Source organism: Wolffia australiana, chromosome 5 (genome assembly GCF_029677425.1).
Source record: "Wolffia australiana isolate 7733 chromosome 5, ASM2967742v1".
Classification (NCBI taxonomy): Eukaryota; Viridiplantae; Streptophyta; class Magnoliopsida; order Alismatales; family Araceae; genus Wolffia; species Wolffia australiana.
Window position 1 is genome coordinate 17,889,800 of NC_135839.1, and position 19,520 is coordinate 17,909,319.

The following is a 19,520-nucleotide window of genomic DNA, read 5'->3' on the forward strand; positions in this document are numbered from 1 at the left end:
CAATTTTCATTTACTTATCAAAATACTTAGCTTTATGGGAAGTAATTGACCAACGAATTCATTGCAGTAGAGGGGAATATTTATCTAGTTTTTTGAGTGAATTAGTAATAATTATGACAGAGAATTATATGCGAATAACAAACTAAGCTAATATACCAAGTGCGATAACAAAAAGATCAGATGTCCAAAATAGAAACAAATCTTCATCAACGAGGATCTACAACAATATTCAGATGATTATTGTGTGGGGGCTGAGAGAGTAGGAAAGTGATATTTTGCTCCTCACTATGGTGGCTCGCTGGAGAAAATGAAGGCATAAGCAAGAAGAAGCAATGTTACTGGTATGGGAGTTGAGACCTGTGAAAGTCTCACACGTGTGGACTCCATTGATGTCGAGAAAACCTTGGTAGGATAACAATGTTTACACTGATAATTTACGTTATTAGACTTAATTAGGTGGTTTGTGACTGAGCATCCATGAAAGGCGAGAAATTGGTAAAGGCCTACAAGATATTCTCGCTATTTTTTTTTGAATAACACGTTCTGTCCTTATCTTGTATCTCATTCACTGCACATAAAAAAGTTAAATGAAAATTAGACTTCCTAATTCACCCCCTCAAAAAAGTTAGGAGAACCGAAAGCCGGTATACTATAAGATTAATATCATGTTTTAATATAAAGACAAATATGAAGTACTTTCACACCTCATAAAAATAATTTGGAATGAACCTCACTAGATATCCTAACTATTTATTTGAGTTAATTGACCAAAAAAATTGATATGTTCATTTGAATCAAGAAGCACACAAAACAATTATTAAGAAAGCTTACAATAGAAAAGATTTATGAAGAAAGCACCTCAGACTACCTAAAAGTAGACACATTTAAAACTGACAATCAAATAAGCGAATAAAGTATATCGTAGAGGTATGAATTGTTCATGCATCTACTAAAAAACAATTAAAGTTGAAAATAATTTGATTATATGTCCAGTTTACCGTTAGAGAAGCTTGTGATGTGCGGTGCAAATTTTTGCATTGTGCATGCAAATTTTTGTTTGCACAAACATAGAAAAAATCAGAATATCTGTCTAAAATAAAATAAACCCTAAAATTATTAAAATAAATACAAAATATATTTAGTGACTTATTAGATTCTTTTTTAATTATTTCAACAGCATAAAGTATAATAAAACGACCAAAAAGATACGAGAAGATCAGATTATAATATCAAATAGCATTTAAACCCTATAAAATTTTAAATAAATATATATTTGAATTAAAATTTCCATTCATGAAATGAATGTCGAACACAGATCAATCCTATGCTCTTGCTTCCGTTGATCCTGAAGATTTGTTACATGTGGAGTCACATGCATTGTCTTTAATAATTAAAATTGTTAAAATACCATATAATTAAATAAATATATAAAGAGTCTAATTTTTTATAAATATTATGAACATGGCATCTTTATGGAATCTCTACACAAAGAATTTGTTGAGGTAAATTTGAATCAATAATTTCTTCATAAAATTTTTGATGAAGCTATTAATGATATCCATACGTTGTTTGATATTTTCTTGATAAGTATGCATGCCAATTTTATGAAGTAGATAATGATCCTTTGATTAAACTAATATCAGGAATTCAGGCCCACCATTGAGATACAAATATAATTTTTTTAACCATTTCCTTTTAAATTTTTTTTGAAATAAAACTATTATTATGGAGTGGCATGACCAGTTATTTGATCTTGGAATACATTGATGAAAATTCTTGTTTAGAAATCACATTATTTTCAATCACCTTGTTTCATCATATTGACAATTTAAAATGATTATTTAATAATAAACCCCAATGTACATGTTCTGACTCCCTAGTCATTATAGATGTAGTGGCATGGTAACATGAAGGGAGCTCTACAAAATCAGGCTTTACTTTGTAACCTGGCATTAAGTGAAGTGATTAGATTTCACCTATGATCAGATCAATGGGCAACCAAAATGTACTTGTGGTGATGTTGATATTGACTTTATAAAGTGAATTTTTAAGTACGGCATTCAAAGCTGCTCCCAACTCAAAGGTTTGGGGGGGGGGCCTGTAGTGAAGATCTAGGAATGTGAGCAGTATCAGCTAAAAGGATGACAGACTGTTTGGAAGGCTGCATGGAATAATACTCCAAAAATCTTAAGCACAGATCATATAGTCTTAGACCTTAATATATTGATCATACATCCAGGTATTGGACATCCATACCTTTGCCTGCTCTAGCATCCAAGTGGCGTAGATGCAGGTTCTACCTATGTAAACTCGACATATTGAATCTCCAACTAGAATAGGGAATATAAACCAGGTCATCCTAAGTACCGCTCCTCAAATCACACCTATTTTAATATATAAAGAAGACCAATCAGTATATGCTCCTAAATTTGTGTTGTCGCACCTTAAAACTCAAGCTAAAGGTTACTTTAAGTATATACTTTGATGTCTGTTTGAGTGTGAGCCTTTAAAACCATGTATCTGATGGAAATATATGTGGCCGGCAAGCTAATTACACATTCCACATTTCATTCAATGTTCATTAATACAACATATTCATTATAGTGCACGCGTGATGCTAATAATGAAGTCCATGAATACATGATCGGACTTAGTGAATTATGATGAGATCGTAATACAGAGATCACTAGTCTTTAAGTATGTGTTCTAAATATTCCTATTCGAAGGATACGAGAAAAGGATATTGAAGTATCCTAATAGAACAACACTATCTAGCCATACTCAGATGATGAGTATGGCCGGTCCCGTAGCCATTAATGCGGAGACACTAAGGATAGATAGTGGGTGCTCTTTAGTGGAAAGAGTTTACTGAATTGATCCGTAAGAATCCTTGAATGGTATTATACCTAACTCTCAATCAGGTTGATTTACTCACGGTTGTGTAAGTGGTCCTTAGAACTAAGACACCAAAGACGTCTTGTAGACTAACAGTTGTACTTTGGCTATGACCAATGAGTCTCTAATCATGGGATTCTAAACGATCTTAGTGATCATACACGTGGATACATCAAGAAGTTCACGAAGACGATTCAGTGGTCAAGATGAGATCATACACCCTCGACATAAAAGGTGACAGCTCAAGGAAGATGATGCGATGAAGTCCTTGGCCAAGGTAGTGAAATATAGGAGAATAGTTCTCCGATGATTTTTGAATGCATTGGTACTAACTCGGATGATCGATTAGGATTTGACAGTTGACCATACCCTAAGTCGTCCAAGGAGCGTCAAGTGGATGAGGGATTATACATACACGGTAACCGATGACGAACAGGTTCCATGAGTGAGTCGATACACACTCCTTTGTATCTTCTATGACACAAGGTGTTGCTTGGCATCCCACATGTCGGAGTCTCGACCTATTGATTGGGTTAAATTGATTTGACATTAATTAATTTATATGATGATATAGTTAATTAATATGGAAGGCCAATAAAGGTAATTGGACTGCTGACGTCATTAACTAGACTGATACATGGGCCTAAAGGGTCACACGCAAATGGTCTTTTGGACGTCGGAAGGTATGCTTAAGTTTTGGGGTTTCTATGAAAAATACCCACTTAGTATAAATAGAGGAAGGCCATGAACAAAATTCATCCAAGCCAGAATTTTTAAGGGGCCTTTCCCGTTATTCTCCCTTCTCCCCATACCCCTCTCCATGCCCGATGCGATCTAAACGGCATAACGACGATGTTGGAGGTAGAACAGGGCTCGTTAAGGAGGAGGAGGAGATTTGACGTGCCGAGGATCGCGTGGATACATCTAGAGGCTGCACATGTGAACAGCTTCACTCGTCTCACGCCGAGATCTTAGAAATCATGGATGTGATCCGCGCAAAGGTACATTGTTTCAATGATTTTAATGGTGTCGTTCGATTCATTCATGTCTTCCGCTGCGAATCATTTTGATTGATTCATCCATATCTAGGCCTCTAGAACCCAAAAGTATTGATATAGTTAACTCTAGTGTTGATTGAGATTATTCAATAAAAATAATGTTTAATCATACTGAAGAATACTTAGTTACTGATGAGTATGGATCGTTTCCATAGGGAACGATGATTAATGATTTAATTTTCTCACTATAGTGATCATCGGTATAAGAAAAGATAAATATGAGAATTGAATATGCTAGGTAGTGATATCGAGTAAAAAGATGTAAGTTATATGTTAATTTAACTTAAAGAAAAGAGTAAGTGAACGTGACGAACACGAGGATGGTCGCTGGTATGAATGAGGGTAGTGGTTGGATGTAGAGTGGTATGATGGGGAGGATAGAGAGACGAGATAATGGGGATGTAAGTAAGTGAAATGATAAATGAAAAGTTGATAAAAGAAACTATAATTATGATAACGATGATGTCGGGAGAGAAATAAGGTACGATGAAGACACTGACTTTAGATCAAGGTGATTTGTGAGTGCCTGTAAGCTCTCCCTCTTCTCTTATGCTTCTTCCCACACACCAAAGACACCAAGAACACACTTGATGGATCTCAAAACTCACTATCTTTCAATCAACCCACACAAGTAGGAAGAAAGTTCAAGATGAATTTTACAATGATCCAGGCCTGTATTTATAGATTAGAGGGTATGGATAGAAAGAGGAATGGAAGACAAAGCAACACTAAAAATTTCAGCTCAATCAGAGTTGTAGATCAAAAGTCATGGCCGTTTGAAGTTGAAGAAATCCTAGCCCTTGAAATATTCTCAATCCTCATCATCGTCGTCATTTTTCACGCACGTTGAGAAGTCAAAGCACTCCAAATTCTATGCTTTTCATATTCTATGTGGCGCTCATCATTCTCTTTAGGTGCACGTAAAGAGAAAAAACATTAAAAAATATTTACTTTTTGAGGCTGACGTGGTGGCATGTCTGCGCGCGCCACGTCATCCTCTCTCTCTCTCTCTCCTTCATTCTTCTTTTCTTTTACTTTTGACTTAAACATGTGGACGTGATCACACCACGTTACCCCTGAGCCAACCAAGTAAAGACAAATGAGTTAGTAATGACAGCCATCATCGCTTCGCGAATCAACTTGATTCAAAATTTGGTATGATGTCATTTAGGGATTCATATGAACTAATTACAGAACTCTTTCCACTAAAGAGCACACACTATCGTCCCTAATTGGCACTAATGGCTATGGGGTTGGGCATACTCATCATAGGAGTCAGGATAGAGAGTGTTGTTCTATCTGAATACTTTAATCTCATTCTAGAGTATCTTTATAATATGAATATTTATAACACACGCTTAAAGATGAGTGATCTCCATATTATGATCTCATTGGAACTCACTAAGGCACACTAGAGCATATTATGGACTTCATCATAAACATCACACATGTATTATAATAAATAATCATATTATTGAACACTGAATGTGATATGAAATGTGTGATTTCCAAATAGGCTACATACGTTTTTATCCAAATTTGTATGATATTTCCTATCTAGTGAGGTTCTCTACTAGAATGTGTTGGGGGGGTTGAAAAATCAAAAGTTTGTAATACTCTGAGCAGATTTGGAAGAGAGTGAGTGATTTGGTGTAAGTAAAGTTACACCTCACCTAATAGATATCAGATCCTGCTTATGTGCCTAGCTCATTCATTAAATCAATTTCCAAGAGGGGGTACCGGTAAGCACATTTTCAATTCCTAGGCACATAATGTCTTCTCGTTAAGCCACCTTGATCCTTTTTTCCTTGGTTACCTCTATTTAGCCTCTTTACACCTTCCTCCTATCCAACCTTACCTTATTCCGTTCATGGTATGTATCAATATAGGAATTCATCTCATAATTATTCCTTAATACTTATGATATGCATATTCCTAACTCCATCTATTTCTCTTATTTTGGAACTAAGGCCACAATGATATCTTCTTCTACTTTTTTATTATTTTTATTCATTCTTTTTCACAACTTCAGTCTTTTATTTAATTCCCATATGGATACTATATCTCCTTAAAAGAGAAGTTTGTTCATATGTTGGTGCTGCTACACTCCTATCAAGTACACCTAAACAGGGAAAAAATTTATATCTGATATATTTTATGGTATTTTCTATTACATTCATTCCCTCATGTATTTCAAAATATCTGATTCTGTTTGCTGCTAGTCATTTATTTTACAGGTCATTTTTACCCATTTAAAAGAAAATGAACAAAACTCTAAGAAAGAAAAAAGTTGAAAACTATATATTGGGTTTTATATTATTTAATTTCCTTTTTTTGAACTGGCCAACACTTGGCTTTTCATTTCCTCTCACATGGTTTCAGATTTAATTTACTCAACTCAGAGACTGATAACACACAATATTAATATGCTAATATGACAATATGTACATACTTATTGACATTAAAGTGGTTTTATATGTGTGTTATGAAGCCTATAATGATTCAATCCATTTGTAGAGTGTCATTTTGCATACTGTAAATTTTAAGTACTTTTAGGGTTTTTTCTGGTGACATGTTGTTCATATGACTTTTTTGAGTCATACTGACATTTTCCCGAATTTTTGGATATTTTATTCATAAATATATGACTTTTCTAATTCAGAAGATATATGTATTTGTACTTGTGGATTTTATATTTAATTTTATATGAATGATTAATGCAATTTTGGGTTTGGTTTCTTTAATGCCACGTGTCACTATTAGATACATCCATTGGTGACAACCAAACATTAAAATTAAGCTGTAATGGCATCCTGATTAACGATGCCAGAATGGTATTTAATTATAATCTCTCTCTCTCTCTGATAATCTCAATTTTATGGGACTTAATTTGTTGTTGGTAATTGAGATTATTCAATAAAAAGCATATTTAATCATACTTAGGAATATTTAGTTGGTGATGAGTATGGATTGACTCCATAGGGAACGATGACTAAGTGATGGTCAACATGTAAAGAGATGAAGACGGGAGTACAATGCGTGAGCTATCAAGTAGAATGACGTAATTTAAACTTAGTAATAAGTAGGTGAACATAGAATTTTGTGTAGCGATATGCAGATGAGTTAGATAATGTAGAGGGGCATGATGGTGGTCAAGTGCGTGGACGATGGTTGTGGTGGAATGAAAAATAGTGTGATGGAGAGGATAGAGATGAGGTACGAGGATATAAGGAAGTAAAATGCGAGCGAAAGATTATGATAAAACCTAATTACGTTAACTATGATGTCGGGAAAAGAAACAACATAAGGCGAAGGCACTTACCTTAGATTGTTATGTTCTGCCAAGATCACGGCAATATACGAGTTCCGATAAGCTCCCCCTCTTCTCCAATGCTTCTCCCCACACACCCAGGACACCAAAAACACACTAGAAGGAGCTTCGCTAATGATTGACGATAGCCAATCATTAGTGAAGCTCATGATAGGCGTCGTCCAATCATTAGCCAGGCAATCATTGCTTTGTGATTAGTGAAGCGATGATTGCATTTATGAATAACACATCGAATGCTTATTTTTTTATGCGCAAGATGATGTGGACGAATAAAAAAAAAGAAACATTTTTTTCACAATAAATGCTGCATGTGTTCTAAACATTCCTATTCAAAGGGTATGCGAGAAGGACATCAAAGTATCTGTATAGAATAGGACTATCTAGCCTCACTCATATGATGAGTATGGTCGGTCCCGTAGCCATTAGTGTGGAGACATTAAGGATAGATAGTGGGTGCTCTTTAGTAGAAAGAGTTCACTAAATTGATCCGTACCAATCCCTGAATGGTATTATACTGAGCTGTCAATCAGGTTGATCTAAGTCATCCAATGAGCGTCAAGTGGATGGGGGATTATACATACATGGTAACCGATAACGAACATGTTCCATGAAGTAAGCCGGTACACACTCCTTTGTATCTTTTAGAACACGAGGTGTAGCTTGGCACCCCACGTGTTGGAGACTCGACCTATCGATTGGGTTAAATTGATCCAACATTAATTAATCTATATGATGATATAGTTATTTATTTTAAGGCCAATAAAGGTTATTGGGCTGTTGACATCGTTAACTAGACTAATACATGGGCCTAGAGGATCAGACGCAAATGGTCATTTGGACGTTGGAAGATATACTTAAATTTTTGGGGTTTAATGAAAAACATCCACTTAGTATAAATAGGGGAAGGGCCTGAACAAAATTCACCTGGGCCAAAATTGTTCAGGGGCCTTTCCCCTTCTTCTCCCTTCTCCCCACACCCCCTCTCCAACCCTGATGCGATTGAGATGACGTAACGACGATGACGGAGAAAGATAGGGGCTCGTCAATGAGAAGGAGGAGATTTGATGTGCCGAGGATCGCGTGGATATATCTAGAGGCTACACACTTGAGCAGCTCGACTTGTCTCGTTCTGGGATCCAAGAAATCACGAATGCGATCTATGCAAAGGTACTTCGTTTCAATGAATTTATTGATGCCGTTTTGATTCCGTTCAAGTCTTCTGTTGCAAAATATTTTGATATTTTTATCCTTGTGAAGGCCTTTAGAACCCAACACGATCTCTACGATTCATCGCAGTTCAACAAATCAAAAGACGACATGTGACGGTGCAAATAAAAGGGCTAAAATATAACTAAAATTCATATTAATTAATAAAAACCTAAAATTGCATATAAACATATATTTTGACTTAGAAAAATCATATCTTTCCAAATTTAATGTTGCAAAATTCTGGAAAAATCATATTGTGTCTTAAAAAATTATATTATTTTAAAATCTATTGTCAGAAAATTCCCAAAAAATACACAAAGAAAGTAGAAAATCCGTAAATTATTCTAAAAAATAGATTCGATCATTTGAAGCTTGATAACATACAAATATGAGTGATTTAATGTAAATAGACATGTAAATATAATCACATTAAAGTGCTGAATGTGCATGTTATCACTCTCTTATTTCTCTAATCATAGGGGTGATGTGGCCTAATAAAAAATGAGGTATTTTTTGAAAAAAAAGATTTGGAGACTGAGGCAGTCTGAATTTAAAAATCATTATTTTAATAAATTCTCTATTTTTTTACTAGTAAAAATCAGCTGTGCCTAATGACATATCATGCATCATATGACACTGATCTATCATTCATGAATTGGAGAGGTTAATTGAGGGCACTAACGTGGAGTGCACTGATGCACCTCCACATTACACATCCTCTTTTTATTCAATATTATTATTATAAGTATTGTGTTATTCCTAACCCAGTAGTCCCAAAATATAAATGTACTGACTTTGGCTATCCTCTTTTCAGGATCTTACCCCTGAAAGTAGATGCCAAAGGAAATATGTATAAAAAGGTTTATATAAATATTTTTCAGAAGTAAGTTACATTTTTGTTCATTTCACTTGATTCAATATAGCTCATTAAAAAAACCCATAGCATGGGTGGAAGTTACATACTATAACATGGATTTTTTTGACGAGAACATAAGAAAATCCATCTAAAAATCTTAAATAGTAAGATAAAATAAAGGTGTATATCCTTTTAATTTATTGATTATCCTTCTCATATCACATATACTCTCATTAAATTTTGAATATATTGACCTTTCGAGAGAACATCATGACTTTCCTGATCATCTACTTCTCTTATTACTCCCATTCTGAACTCAAGATATCATATTCTTAGGAATGACATGCTAGTTCATTCCAAAATATTAAAATTTTCAAAGGTATATTTCCATAAATGTGTGTAGTCATGGACTGAATGGTTAAATATATTTATTAAGTTTTATTTTAGATATAATGTCTTAAGAATATTTTATTCAACCTGATTCATGAACGAAATAATGTGGCAACTCAGAATAAATGATCTTTGACTTATTGATATTCCTCTACGGATTTACTTTTGATTTATCACAATTTAATCCAGGTCCTCAAAATGTTACAATCATATTCAGGTGGATTCTAGCCAATGATTAACTGCCTCAATCATTTCAAAGGGGAGCCTAAGATGATATGTGGTTGTCCACTACTTATCGAAAGGAGATTGAGATGGTTGAGGGAAATTGATTATCCCATCGCTAGTTATGCAGGTTTTTCCTAACTTTTAGACTCGACATCTGACTATCAACAGATAATTTTGGGCTAAAATTTAGAGAAAATATTTTAATACTTCCCCTTCATCCATCCACACCGTCGTTTCTATGAGGGGATCACCAAAACTTGTGAAACACAACTTATATTCCTCCTTGCATTTCAGTCTACCAGGAAAAAGAGGGCGTCCATAGGCCATTAATTATCTTCAAATGTGATGTGTACTGAGGCACTTGTTAATTTTGTTCATTTTATTAGATCCCATGACATCTAACCTGCGGTAACTGTACAGGTTCTTGCACAAATGGTTACCCTAAGAGCAACACTCAGTGGCTTTCCGTCTCATTAAAAAAAATAATAATCTGGTGTCTCATTAATATCATCTAAGATTTCACCTTCTTGGATCATAAACATTGCATTATATAAAGAGTACTGGTATCTTCTTGATCATCTCAATACCTTCATTCAGTTATCCTGAAATATTTTAATTTATAATTATGCCTCCTTTATTCTTCCTTTTATTTAATCTATAATTATGCCGCTGCCCCCCAACAATGCCCATTGATAAGATGATTAATTAAGATAAAATTTCATGTATTCAATAGTACTTGTGTCAAATAAATCATGAATTTATCATGTTGTTAAATAAATTATTTGAATATACATTCATTTTTAACTGACCCTACTTTATTTCTTTGTGAATTTAAGTTTTTTCACTATTGGTGAATTATTTCTTGTCCATAAGTTAAATTTGTGGATATACTTTGAATGGTTTAGTGCATTAGATGGAGCAAAGTCATAATAGAAACATGCACAAAAAATTCATTTTGATTTTATCTTTGAAAGGAGTAAAAGGAGCCTGGGCAACAAAATGTCACATTTATTTAACACTAAAATGCTTTCTGAAATATGACACATAAATTCAGATAATGCCCATAATCAATGAGAAAACCAGAGAAAAATGGAGGGGAAAGAGAAAAAAATGGTTGAAGTTGGTACTTTTTAACTGTAGATTAAGCTTTAAGGGCATTTTAGTAAAATAGTTTGATATGTGTTTTCATGAATGTTAGAAGTAATTCATGCCTGAATAGGGGTTGTGATCAATGCACAATAGGTCCTCACTCAACTAGTTTGCTGATTGTAACTGAATGTAAAATATCGTCCTTAGTTATATTAAAAGGCTACTTGGTTTGACCATATGGTCAACATGCAAAATCATATATTTAGTACTTGTAGTTTCTATGACCTGAATGTAAACATATTCTAGAGCACTGTTCAAATATTTGCCTTAATTTGACTTCATTTGATTGGTTCAACAACTTCTTCAAATTCCTAATTACTACCTTTGGGTATTTAAGGCTTAATTTATTGATGATTAAATGAAAATTAATTACAAAAATATACTATTATCCAATGGTGATATATTGATTAAAATTATGTAGTGAACACACCAGAAAGTTTCAGATTATTTCTAAGCTGAAATTGTTAGCATACCGACTTGTTTTTACTCTTAACACTTGATATATATTTGTAACTTAAGGCAAAATAGTAAAAATAAAAAATATGAAATTAAAATTATTACCTTTGGATATTCTCTAATCATAACCAATACTTGTGAATGTTGGAATGTTAGAAAGTTACCATTATGCCCTTTCAGATTCTACGTCCATATGTACAGTTTTTCTTCTTGCACTATGAAAATAGCAGTCCAAAAGCTAGAGAGATCTTTCAATCCGTGAAGCAATTTTCAAGAAGTTTTTTAGCTTTCATAAAAAAGATATTTGTTGCAAACATCAATATGAGTCCATAGAACTTGGAGTTGTGGTTTTTCATGCCGGGTGATTCAAGATTCAAAGGAAAGATGGCAAGCCTCTGCAATTTTCACATCCTCATCCTTGTGTTAAGTTTGACATCTTTAAAAGAATTTTTATATTGATTTTGAGATTTTTTTCACCTTATGAATAGTTTTTAACATCCAAACTAATACGTAGAACTTGGGATTGTATCTTTTGGTTGAGTTTTGAAAGAGTAACTAGCGTTTGAACTTGGACACGAGGAATATGATGGTTGACTAAGAACGTCGAAAGATTGACATCTGGAGATTATTTGATTTGATATTAACATTTCTATGTGAGATAATAACTGTGTGAGATTATTTGATTTAATCGTTTCAGGTGGAAGCGTCTCATTGTGTACAAGAATGAAGAACATATGGTAGTTTTAAGCACCAAAGGTCAAATAGGAATTGAGAATTTTCATCCAAAGAGAAAAGTAGAGGAGAGGAGGACTTGAAGAAAGGCCACAAATGGGGAGTTATTGCTCCAGGAAATTCATAATTACATTTGCAAATTTTATCTCAGAAGTAATAACTTTCTAACCTAAAAATATTCATGTTGGACTACATGAAATTAGGGCGTGTCTTGAATACTACTGATTGATTTGTTATATTAAGTGTGGTTGTCGAGAAGATATTGTTTAGAAATATATTGTTCTTGCTAGATCATTGTGGTCAGTCAGGTTAAGGCTTTGGGGGCCATAAGAAGTAGGCGTTGGGGACCAAGTTCAAGTAGGTCAACTGACGTCATTCCATGGAAGACTTTGGGAGTTGAGGACAGTAGAGCTTCATAAATTTTGTCATTTTTTGGCACCTTTTCAGCCCTATTTCCAAGTGATTTTCTTGGTATCCCCATCTTGAATTGGCCAAAATTTGGCCAAGAGATAGGCTGGTGCACCGTTAGAAGGACTGAACTAGGCTAGCCAACCAAACCACACTCAAAGTTTAATTTGAAAGTAAAAAATATTTTATATGTTTAAAACAACCCATAAAAGTGAGTTAAAAACACTATAAACTTATGATCAGTAAATTTAATAAATTTATGAAAGTAACATATAAATATATTAATCTTAGATTGATTGGACCCAATTAGTTGGTCGAGTTGCCAACAAATGACGTGCCATGCTAGAATGTACACCGATTTCATCGACTGTTTCGTGGACACTTTTCTGTAACATGTTACAAAGTACATATAATTTCTCATCCACACAATAATTCTTGGACAAATCTATGTATCATGTAGCATACTGATAAGCCGAAAATAGGGGTAAAAACTATGCAATTTTTAGCCCTTGTCGTTGTGGATTTTGGCTTATGCAATAAAATTTATAAGAACTCCACTTAAGACGTATAGTGATAAGTACGAGTGTCGTCTAAGGGAAGCTAGTAAGGAATTAGATTTGGTGATTGTATTGGTCGTTTCACTCTGATTAAACTGAATTTGATCTTCAATGAGGATCAAGTCACCCTAATTAGATGAGAATTTAGAAAGGGTGGTAGAAGAGTTGAGATGAATAGAAGAAATATGGAGCTCTAAATTGGCTTCTTTGATCCTAATAAAAGGATCCAAGAGGTCAATTAGAGAGGTTAAAAGGGAATTTTTAATTTGAGTTAGGTTTGTTTTTGCAACTTTGATAATTCAGAACTGAAATGGGGGTAATTTAATCTCCTAAGAATTAAAACTAATCTTTTTAGAGTTTTTCTTTGGAATGCAGTTGAATGCTTAGTTGAATCCCTCAAATTCTCCTCTCAATCCTAATCAGGGCTTGTACATGCCGCTCAAGCCAAGCGATTTAGAATTTCATATCAAAACCAAGAAGAAGAAACAAGAAATTGAACTAATCTCATTCAAAATGCACAAATCTAAATACAATCAAGGAAAAAGTACAAGATAACTTGATCCAGGGTGGGACTCCTCTCTGTCTTGCAGCTGTGATAGAGAACCATCAAGAATAAGCTCCCCCTCTCGAAATTTAGCTTTTATACTTAGGTTATATGGTAAAAATCACCATTTTACCCCCGTTTAGTACTTAATATTTATCTATCAATGTAGGCTGGATCTGAATGATCCAACCATACAGATAGAAAGAGGGGATCAAGACGACAAATCCATAAAAAAATACATCTCAATCGGACTTCAGGATCAAAAGTTATTAATAAATCAATTTTAAACCAATTTAATCCATTGGCTTTAAAATTGATTTATTTATTAATTTAATTTTTAAACACGCAATGACGTGTCGCTCTCTCATTGGCTGGCGCATTTTGAATCCTCCTTTTTTCAGAAAAGTCCTTAAAAATCCTGGAATTGCTTTTGGACGCCGCCCAAAAGTAATTGCGTATATGCCCCTAGCGCACTCTCTCTCCTCCGATTTCTCCTAAAAAGATTAAAAATATATATTAAAAATTGCAATAAAACCCTGTAAAATTTTCTATTGGATCTTTACACATGTAGTGGCGACCGAGAGCTGTTTTCAGGGTCTTTTTGCAACGAAAGTTTGCAAAAAGGCCCTTGAAAGTTCAAAAATAATAAAAATACTTCTTTTTCTATTATAAATATACTTTTTTCCCTTGAAATAAATACATTTCCTCTTCAAATAAATCTCAGAAAAATCCTAAAAATTTGTAAAAAATTCTATAAAATTCACTGATTCATTCCCATGCTGATAAATGTCGAAATAAAATATCAAATATGCCATTTTCATTCAAAAATAATTATTTCGAGCTTCAATAAATCCTTAAAAATTCATAGAATTAACAGAAAATTAGGGAAAAATCAGAAATCACTTGAAAGCACTATTTCATGTAAATATATGATAACAACCCCGTTTTAAGCTCTTCAAATGCATAAAATTATGCTAGTAACATGACATAAAGACAGAAATTAGGGTGTTATCACATGTCAAACTATTAAAATCTAATTGGTCATCCTAGTAAGGACATATATTTCAACTACCTTGGCATCATCTTCTTAAACCATATGTGGAGAATTTCATCTTGACTACACAATCATTTTGAGGACTTGTTTCTGTTTTCAAGATACACCTATTTAAATCATGAGATTTAGGATTATCTATTTGCTATCCAAGCTACACGTATTTGAGTCATAGTCTAAGCACAACTATTGATGAAAAATATCTATTCAGTATCTCACTGCTAAGGATCACTTACATAACTATTCGGTTCCTAAGTTATGAACTTAAAAAATATAAGGTGTTATGATATTTGTGAGACTGCAAAACGTTACTCATAACATTGTACACAAATATTTTATTTTGAATACCATGTCTATATAATTGATAATTATCAAAATACTTTCCCTTCTACATGATAGTGGAATGTGTTATCAGGTTTCATTTTGTTTGTTAATATGATAAAATAGCATTAATAAGCATGTCTGATAATTTCTGATGCATTTAGGCATGATAGATGACGGGTAATCTCTGATATATTCGTACCTGGAAATGTATGCTCTATGAGCATAGGTGACTAGAAACCATGTAGCAGCTTGATTCTTCAAAATGTTAGCCAATGCGCATTGGCATATCTATCGCTGCAGTATGGTTGATTTTCGATTTCAGATACTATTACCGCAAATGAATTCTTATGCGTGTATTAAAGTATAATAATGATACATATCTAATGTGAAAGGAGTAATTATTCACTACATGTTGACGTTATACTGATGAAAATATTTGTACAATAAAAATATCGATGTAAAAGTTTGGCTTCTATTGATGTCTTGGTTTTGAATAGGAAATATGTGACCAAAATTAATTAATCTCTCTACGCAAATCCCAGTTGGGTAGGTAAATATTGCATTCCCCAATATATACTAAAGGTTGATAATCTTCCGAGTCTTATGGAATATATGAATGGAATCTTATTTGTGCTTGTTGTGTTGAAGATAACATAACATTGCTTAAATATTGCTCTTCATGAGCATTAATTCAAGTTATTCATAAACCTGTTGACATATCTGGGAGTCAGTAAATAAAGATTTGAGAAATGTAACCTAAATACCAATCCTTCCATAGCTAACTATATGATATTATTGGCTTAATAATCTTGAACACAGCTTTTCGAGTGAGAGCAGAAATTAGGATCTGAGTAGAAGAATTTATGATTATTTTTGCAGAGCCGGTCGGTGTTTGGGTTTCCCCGTGAAGTTGGCTTTGTGTTGACCGATTCGACTTCAGAGAGTGGTTCTCTTGTTGAAAGCACGTTAAAAAGTATCACATTTAACCTATCCAGCGGGGTGAGAAATGGACCTTATGCCTCATGGACAATTAAAACCCCGTTTTAAAAAGTTGTTGGCATGGATTTTTATATAGAAAAAAGACACGCAATCCTTAAGAAATCGTGACAAAAGGAGTCCGCGGCACCAACTTATTATTACAAGAGGTGATTTTTATTCAGATACGACCAATATTTTGTGTTGCTCCACAGAGCAACAAAAAGATAAATAGGAAGACAACGGCGTTGCGGCTTCTAGAGCCAAAAAGACAAGTGGTTGCAGGCAGAGAAAATCAGTTCACCCTGCTGCACACTCGCCTAATCTCTCCGTTGGAACCGGTGAGAGGGGCGATGTTTCCCATCTTCACCATGGAGGCCACAAAGTCCCTAAAGAAGGCGGCCCTGTTGTTGGCGTAGCCGCGGACGATGGAGTCGGCAGAGCCGTTGTTAAACAGCTCCTGGTCGGAATGGAGGAGACCTCTCCTGGACATGAGATTGATGTAGTAGGCGTTGTCAAAGGCATTCGGAGTGGTGACGTCGAGCGGCGCGAGGTCGCCGGCTCCGCCAGACTGCGGGCAGGTGGCCCTCCTGGTGGCGGCAAACGCGGGCTGGATGTTCGTATCGTTGTAGATGCGGTTGCGGAAGGTGACGCAGCGGGCGAGGCCGAAGGTGTGCGCGCCGGACAGCGCGACGAGGTCGCGTAGGTTGAGGCCCTGGTTTTGGAAGCTGGTGATGAGTGGATAGGCTCGAGGATGCAAGAGGGAGGTTGCTGTTGGCGGCGCTCTGGCTCGCCGTTCTCGCGTCTCGGCGTCCTAGCGGCACCGTCCACGAGGGCCCTCCGCTCTGCGGGAGTTTCCGAAACGCGGATTTAGCTGGTTAGAGGATAGATAGATACTACGGGGTTTCTTCCTGTACTTGAGCGTTTGATCGATGATAGAGTGCTCACCAAGACGACGCCGTCTCGGGTGGCGAGCGCGAGGATGTCCGCGCAAGATACGGTGGCGTTGCACGCAGCCTCAACGGCGGACTTGATAGTTTCGATGACGTCCATGCCGCGGATGGAGTTCCTGTTCGAGAACGCGTTCTGTTCGCCGGTGAACGTCGGGGTGTCCGCCAGAAGCACGGATCCGTCGCAGCCCTGCCCAGAAGTGCACGCGGGACAAGACGTCAGACGCGAGGATGAAGAAGAGTAATCTAACTGTCTATCTAGTCCGTCCGAGAGTGCGAAACCCGGCGTACATTGACGAAACAGTCGTGGAAGAAGAGGCGGATGATGGAGGCGGGCAGTCGAGGGTCGTTGCGCACAGCCGCTCGCATGGCAGTTTGGACGATTCTCGGAGGTTCGGGCAGCTTCGGGTGTAGAAGTTCGCACTCAGCTGGGCGTTCGCCGTGCACGCGCACAGGAAAAGGGCGTGAAGGGAGCAGGCGAGGGACCTGCTGCTGCCAAAGGACACCATTGTTCTGCAGTGAGCAACAAGTGCTCTTCTGTACTGTTTGGGTGCGTTTGCCGGTTGAACTCTCCAGGTAGCGCAGCTCCTTATATAATGCGCGGCGGCAGCACGATCCTCTAAATTTGAAGCCAAGCCAGGATGACTCCCAGGAAGAAGGAACCCACCCGGTCGTCGTTTTTGCGCGTGAGGCTTACCTGCAACGGCAAGCAAACGGGTTGACCAGAAGACAGTCAGAACGCTTCTATCTGATCTAGTTTCTACGGAGCAGGTAGGAAAGGCTGGACGGGGTAGGAGACGATGGGACTGGAGGGGGATAAACTATGAGAGCACCGTTAGAGTGCGGATTTGACATGGAGATATATTCTCCATCGATGGTCAACGGTATGAAATCATAAACGAATCCATAATGATAGACCGTCATGGTACTTTGCCAAACGTCAACTCTCTTCGCCATGCACGCCATTGGGGAAATTACGGCAGAGTCTCTATCTCTCTGACTCTCGTCGCGGGTCCCCGTCGCGGCCCCGGCTAACTTGAACTCTTTCTGTTTCGCTGCCTGTCTCTTTTTCTCTATCTCTCTCTATCTCTCTCTATCTCTCTCTATCTCTCTCTATCTCTCTCTATCTCTCTCTATCTCTCTCTATCTCTCTCTATCTCTCTCTATCTCTCTCTCTCTCTCTCTCTCTCTCTCGATCTAATACTCAAACGATCTCCCCATACTTTACAACCGTTCTAGCTTAGCCGGAGATGTCGTATCTATAACATTTTCTTTGATTCTTGTCATTTACCCGGGGTACCGGGCAAATCTCAAGGTTGGCTCTATCCCTCACTTCGACTATATGTTCGTTGCCACCGCCCGACCAAACCCTCTCTCAGCCATACTCTCTCTGTCGCTTTCTATTTTTCTTGCAATTTCTCGTGTATATCTGTTTATCTGTCGTTCTGTCTCCCGCCCCGGCTAATCCGAAGTCTCTCTGTCTCTCTCTAAGCCAATCTATATCTCCCGATGTCCCTTTATGCCTCTCTATATCTCTCTATGTCTCATTGTCGCTCTCTATCTCTCTCTATCTGTCTCCCTAACATTCTCTCCGCACCTCTCTTCTTCGCGGCTGCCCTCGTAAACATAACTTGTCTCTCGCTCAAAGTTTCTCCACGCCTTCTTTTTCTTTTTATTCTTCTTATTCTTCTAATTCTTATTCTACTTCCTATTCTTCATCTGCTTCTTCTTCTTCTTCTTCTTCTTCTTCTTCTTCTTCTTCTTCTTCTTCTTCTTCTTCTTCTTCTTCTTCTTCTTCTTCTTCTTCTTCTTCTTCTTCTTCTTCTTCTTCTTCTTCTTCTTCTTCTTCTTCTTCTTCTTCTTCTTCTTCTTCTTCTTCTTCTTCTTCTTCTTCTTCTTCTTCTTCTTCTTCTTCTTCTTCTTCTTCTTCTTCTTCTTCTTCTTCTTCTTCTTCTTCTTCTTCTTCTTCTCTTTCACTCTCTCTCGAATATTTTTCCCCGATTATTTCGTATAGTTCGATGGAATGCCTGCCTCCGGCTCTCCTTATCCTCATCGTAGGTTTCCTTCATCTTACTTATACTCCCTCTCTGGCTTTCTATCTCTCTTTCCTTTTCCCCTTTCTCTCTATCTGTCTCTCTCTCTCTCTGTTTCTCTTTCTCTGTCTCTGTATCTCTCTCTCTCTCTCTCTTTGTCATCTACTCTCTCTCCCTGCATCCCTCCCACCGTCTCTCCCTCTCTCCCCCCGTCTCCCTCGCTGTCTATTTCTCTTTTTTTTCTCTATCTCTCTCTCTGTCTCTTTGTCATCTACTCTGTCTCCCTGACTCCCTCCCCCCGTCTCCCCTCTCTCTCCCCCTCTCTCTCGTTTTCTATTCCGCTTTTTTCATTCTCTCTCTCTCTCGGTCTCTTTGTC

The 19,520-nt window shown here is 36.6% G+C and overlaps 1 pseudogene across 1 annotated transcript; it reads right to left on the reverse strand.

The window, feature by feature from the left end:
• Positions 1 to 16,286: 16,286 nt before the first annotated feature.
• LOC144703422 (peroxidase P7 pseudogene) lies at positions 16,287 to 17,619 on the reverse strand (annotated as a pseudogene). Its single transcript, XR_013581528.1, has 3 exons — positions 17,402 to 17,619; positions 17,109 to 17,300; positions 16,287 to 17,005 (listed from the first exon to the last, which is right to left on the reverse strand). The product of XR_013581528.1 is annotated as a peroxidase P7 pseudogene (transcript).
• Between the last annotated feature and the right edge of the window lie 1,901 nt (positions 17,620 to 19,520).